Source organism: Strigops habroptila, chromosome 8 (assembly GCF_004027225.2).
Source record: "Strigops habroptila isolate Jane chromosome 8, bStrHab1.2.pri, whole genome shotgun sequence".
Lineage (NCBI taxonomy): Eukaryota > Metazoa > Chordata > Aves > Psittaciformes > Psittacidae > Strigops > Strigops habroptila.
In genome coordinates, this window is record NC_044284.2 from 41,050,689 (window position 1) to 41,056,880 (window position 6,192).

A 6,192-nucleotide genomic window follows, 5' to 3' on the forward strand; every position below is an offset into this window, starting at 1 on the left:
AGGGTAAGCAACAACTAAAACATCAGTGTGCTATCAACATTATTCTCAGACTAAAGCCAAAACACAGCACTACATCAGCTACTAGGAAGCAAATTAACTCCATCCCAGCCAAAACCAGGACACCATCCTAGAGGAATTTTGAGCTCTAGCATATAGAGGGCTTTATAGGTACCATCTCACTTCTCAAAATAGTGGATATCATGGGACTGTGACCAAATTGCAGTATGTTTTTTCTTAAGTAACTAGCTATGTCAACCCTCTCTCAAGCTCCATACTTTCCTCTCTGCTGAGGTCAATATTCAATATACTATGCAAAGCTGGGGGAGCAGTAAGCTGGCCAAGCAGTTCTTCATTTTCAAGCAGGGACCCTACCTTGGTGATCCGAGAAGGGATTTCTGCACAGACCCAGCATGTCTGTTTATAAAAATCTTTGAGATGAAAAGTACTTATAGATACTTAGAAAATTCTTTACGGATGGACCCACCTTCAAAGACTGGAAACACTCACGGAAATAGGATTAGACTTGACATGGGAACAGCTTAGCCCCAAAACAGCTGGGCTTGCTCTCTCCCTCCCATCCCTGTCCCTCCAAAAACCCCTCCTGGTTGTGGTCCAGGTGCAATACTCACAGCTCTGCCAGCTGCAGCTGGCATAACACAGGCTCCCCCTCTGCCAAGCCAACTCTGGTCCCAAGGCCTGCCATTCACAGAGGCATATTTCCTTTTGGTTGTCTCCCAGACTCACTGTCACCACACAGTGCTACAGCCTCCTTCTGAATGGAAAGGGAGAGAGGAATTCAGTCCATGTTCTACAGCAGTTGCCTACAGCCCTGAAGGGAAACCAGCAAGAGCTTATCTGTAAGGAAGTGTGTCAACCTGTAGCCGTGGAGGGGAAACAGCATTCATCACTCCATTTAAATCAAAGTTAGGTAAGTTTGGGTGATGTCCTGTCTCACCAGGAGAGGAACTGGAAGCCTTTTTCATGAAAGCAACTCTTAGCCCTAGAACGGTAGCTGTTGTGTAAGCAGCCAGGGTGGGGTCGAGATGAAATAACTTAAAAAGTTCCCCAAGTTGGTTCTCAAGCCTGTGTTTAGGGTCCTTGCTCTGACCTCTGTCAAACAGCTGAGCACACTTTCAAAAGGCTCATGTGGAAAATGAAAGGCTTTCATACTGGGAATCAGATAAAACAGTCACACAGATAAAAAAATATCTGCAAGACTCTGGTGACAGCCTGGAAAAGTGATAGGAAGAACCATAAGAACTTCTGCACCTCTTGCTTGGTTTGCTCTAAAGTCAGCTAGTTATGATTTAAATATCTTGAATTATTTCAGGCTAATACACACACATACAAAAGAAGAAGAAAGGTATGCAAAAGCCTGTCTGTCATATTATTGTGGCACAGTGATTTGTCAGCCTCTCAGTTGAACGGGGCTTGACTTGTTACAAGAAGCTTAAGAATAATATTGTTTTAATCTAGTATCTATAACACTTTTATGATTTCTTGTGAAAAAGAGGAAAAATCTCTGTACTGTAGGTATTGCTCCTTTTCTTTGACTCCATCTTGCTCTGTGGAGGTTTTTTCACAAGTAAGGCAGCTCCTTTTCTCCTTTCTTTTTCCCAGGCTGTGCTGAACCCTGATCTTTTAAACAAGGCTCAGAATAATGCACATGGCTTTTATTCACCAGATTCTACCTCCCAAAAATCGATTCTGGCCACTGCTGCTCCATGCAACAAACAAACCAGACTTGCAGTTTAGTCTAAAAATACTCTGAGGCAGAAAACAAACAAAGAAACAAAAAAAACCCCGAAAACTAACCCAAAACAATTTTTAATCTTTCCTTTTATACAAACCATGAAAGCACAGAAAACCACCTTTAACTCCCTGGATTTTGTTTTTGCAGCAAATGGACCAACCAATTTGAAATGGCCACTCCTGTGCTGCTATCAGGTTTTCGGTGTGCGTGCAGCTCTGATGAGATTTTAATGATCCCCACGTTCTCTGTCTTCTCCCAGCACAGCCTCTGGTGGGAAGGCTGCAGAGGGTTGTAGTTGTGCTCCACGGAAAACCCACCCCAACCAGCGTCTGGGCTTTGTTTAACTGCTTTTTGTTTTGTTCTTCAAGGGACCACGACTCTTCCCCCTCCCCACGATGCGGTTTAATCTACAGTGAGCTGGCTGCTGCTCCTCCGGGCGATGAGGCTGGGATTTGGCAACTCCCACACAGGAAAACAGGCAGGAGCAGGCACAGGGCCGCCAAAGGTACAGAGGCACGCAGAGGTTCCGGTGGGGAGGCAGGGAATATAAAATCAGCTCTCGCCATGCAAATCTGTATTGCTGCACCATGCCCTTACCAGCCTTCCTGCTCAGGTGGAGAGGCGACATCTTAGTGCTGCTTGTCAATTGTACTGCAAATAAACACTGTCTAATTTGTGGTGACATTTAAAAGCAATTAAGGACGTTTAAATGTTACATGTATGCTTTTGTCTTGACAGTTAAACACAGTTTGGAGAAAAGAATCCCAAATATTTAATTATAAAAATTACAATCTAATTATAAAAGTAAGTCTGACACTATTATTAAAAGGTTTTTAATCTCTTGTGTAACTGCTTTAACTTCATGCTTCAGGGTGCGGTGCTCTATTAAAATACTAATACAAGTAGTTTCTTATTGTAACTCTTCTATCCAGCATTGTCTGCGGAGCAGCTGGGGTGTGTGTTTCCTAATCTGCTTCAGGCAAAATCGCCCAAGGTAGCTCAAAGCACCTATACAGGCTAACCCTGTTGATTCTTCCCTGAAACAAATGGGGGAGTGATGATGCAGAACTTCTCAGTGGGCAGAAATTTGGTGCTAGTGACTTCATCTGCTGCTAGTGAGCAGTAGCTGGAGGGTGTAGTATCTCAGGCTGGATCCGGACAGAGGGGTCTGTTGCTGTCCTTCCCTCTGGACAGGTCCAGGGGAGAGGAGCATGGCCTGGCCTGTCTGCTCTTTAGGTGCCAGCAAACCTGCTGCCAACTGTTGTCACCTTGATTGAGTCATCATGTGTCATGCTTGCTTGGGAGACTCCTGCATGCTTTATGCATTGTCCAAAGCCCAGATCCCATCCATTTGATCCCAGTACTAGGGAACTTTTGACCACGTACTGAGGGGACCCCTTTGCCACTTTCTAGTCATGGTGGAAGATTTCTTGTGGCATCTTTCCACTGAACAATGATCTCATGGCCCTTCCTTTTGCCTAAAAGGTAGCACCACAAGGAAGGCATGGAAAGGGTGGCCAGTAGGTTGCATTGACCACCATGCTAAGCTGATGTGATGCAGCAAAGCCTGGCAAGATGGAGAAGACCCTGGGGAACGTAAGTGCTCCTCAGCTCACCACCCCATCCTTCCCCAGGCTTTGTCTCATCTCTGCTGGTTCTGCCATTTCAGCTTCTTTCACCGTTCCCATTTCATAACATCCAGGAACTCCTGCTCAGAGGTAAGTCAAGGCATCATACCTGTTATTCTCAGCACTGCCTAGCAGGGAGAAATAAAGGGTTGGGGGTAGCACCTATTTAGTTCAGGAGTTTCCATCCAAGAGCCTGTGCTTGATACCTGACCTCAGTGTCACCCTGTCTGAAATTATTTCTGTAACTTTAGCTTATTGTTTCCATTGGCACATGGTTTTATTTTATATAGATATCTCCTGTAAAGCGACACTTAACATGCTTCACTGAGTGTAAGTGGTGTTCTTGACTCAGGAATTTTTGTATTGTATAAATCTGATTTTCAGCCTGTTGCCAGGATCACACACCTCTTTGAATAGGAAGATCTGTGCAGCATCTGGTAACAGTGTGTATGTTGATTTAAAGCTTTCTCCTTCTGAGCACACAGCGGTTTTCCTGGAGCAGATAGAATTATTTAACAGCCTCTCTGGCTTCTTTTTGATGCCAGCCCCAGCTTTTGAGACAGCACTTTGACTGCTGTTCCCCAGTCAGACCTTGTTCTCCAGCCTGAGACAGTACTTGTTCCCATGACCTGCAGATTTTTGTAGGCAGCTCCAACTCCGTCAGCTCTTTTTCTTGATCTTCCCTGGGTCCACTCTCTCCTTGGCCAGGGGTAGTGGAGCTCTTCTGCCTGTCAGCTTTGGAAGATGATGGCTCCTCATAACTACTCTGTTTCCTCCTGGTCCCTCTGCCATCCACGATCCCCAGCTCTATGGCTTGTCCATAACTTAATCCACTCTGCCACTCTAGCTCTTAATGTTTCTATAGCTATAGTCAAGTGCTTGGCACTTAAATATTAATGTGCTAATTAATAATGAAAACCATAATTGTAATTTGGTTTAAAATTTTAATCTGGTTAGGAGTTAGCAGAGACACGGTCCATAACAATGAAACTGCACTATTAATATATATAAGTATCTTTCCCTCTAGCAATAACATTGCACATGAAAAGTATCCTGCATATGGATGTCTGTAAAGACGTTTGCTTGGAAGCTTGGAGCAGGAAGTCATAAAGTACTAGGCATGATTTTTATTTTTTTTTTTTTTTCCAAAGGGGTTTGAAACTGTCCCGTTATAAAAGGTTTTCATTCTGAGGCTTAAAAATGGAGGAGGGGAGAGGAAAATTCCTGGAAAGAAACATATTTATTTTCCACCTCAGATAGGCCAGTCTGCAAACGCAGTGTTTGTTGCGGTCTTAAAGTAGCCAAAGATACTGTGTTCCACTGTGTTTATAAAGTCACAGCAAGCCAGTGTTATTAAAAATAGTGCTGTTAGGATGCATGTTTTCAAACAAATCCAGGATGCTCTGCATAGGAAATGGTACACCCATGCGCAAGACAAAAAAATTCCCCCCAAACTCTTCCTGTCTCTCTGTGAGGGATGGCTTTCCAGTACCACAGAAAGAAACTTTCTCTCCTGTGTTAGGAAGAAGTCAGTGGAAGCCAGCTGTGTCGGGACACAGCCACAGTGCTTTTCTCAGCAAGCTTCCCTCTTTCCCAACAGCTGGTCCCACGTCTGCATTCCCACCGTGCCCAACAGTGAACTCCTTCCCTTGCAGCATGGAGGAGATCTGAGGGATGGAGCTACCGCCTAGCAGCCCACTTCCTCCACTACAGGACTTCTCAGTGTCCCGGTAACGGAGATCTGGTGCACCCCATTTCTGACTTGGCCTTTCAGACCTGCTTCATTCACATCTCTCACCCAGCGGTATGGAGTGGTTTGTATAGGAGACCATCTTCCAAGATGATATTCAAAGGACTTCTCCCTTTCCTGCACTCAGATTGAAGAAAAAAAAATGTAGTGTCTAGTCTTCAGCAGCAATTGGTGCAATAAAAAGTAAGATGCAATTGAGGGACACCTGGATGGGTGGTACTGGGATGGCGAAGAACTACAGGAGGAGCCCTCAGGAGTCTGAAAAAAGGGAGAGAGTGCTTTTCTATGGTTCAGTGGGCCGATTCCAGGAATAGGTGGAAGTAGAGTTGGCAAAAGTGACTAAAAATGATCACAAATGGCAAGTGGAGCAGAAATGATGGAGAAAGTGTTCTGCATAATGAGGAGCAACGGAGGAACGGGATGTATAGGCTGTAATTAGGGAGCACGTGGGGTGCCCTGTGTGCATGACTGGAACAGCCGTGTCTTATCACCCTACTGCTCTGCGTCCTTCCTTGTTGCGATGTTCCTGAGAACATTTCTGTGCTGTTCAGTGGTGACTCCTGCTGAGGCAGGCTGGTGTCGCACCAGCTGCACGGTCGCTGGCAGGCGCCGAGTAGTGCCTGATACATTAAACCGACACTGGAGCATTATTTATTAGGAATATGTAAACGTAGGAAAAAAATAATGTGGTGTTTGCAATAGTATGGGCATAGATACACAACTTCTATTCATGCTAAGGCTAAACTTTAGAAGTTTAGAAGGAGGTAAATTGTTTACGGCTATGAAATAGTCCCAAGCAGTAGTAAAAGGGACTATACAGCATAATAATGCAGTACAATGCACTATAATGGGGCTTTACTTCGAAATTAACATGCCAAACGTGTGTTGTTACAGGAGCCTTTGCTACTGCGGGCGCTGGGAGCGGAGCAGTTGTACTGTGCAGCAAACGCGATCCTCCCTTCATTGCTCTGCCCCCCCTCTGCTCCTCCCCGCTCAGCGCAGCATCGCGCCGCGCCCCGCCGGCAAGAACGGGGTTAACCCCGCTCCCGTCCCATTGGCCG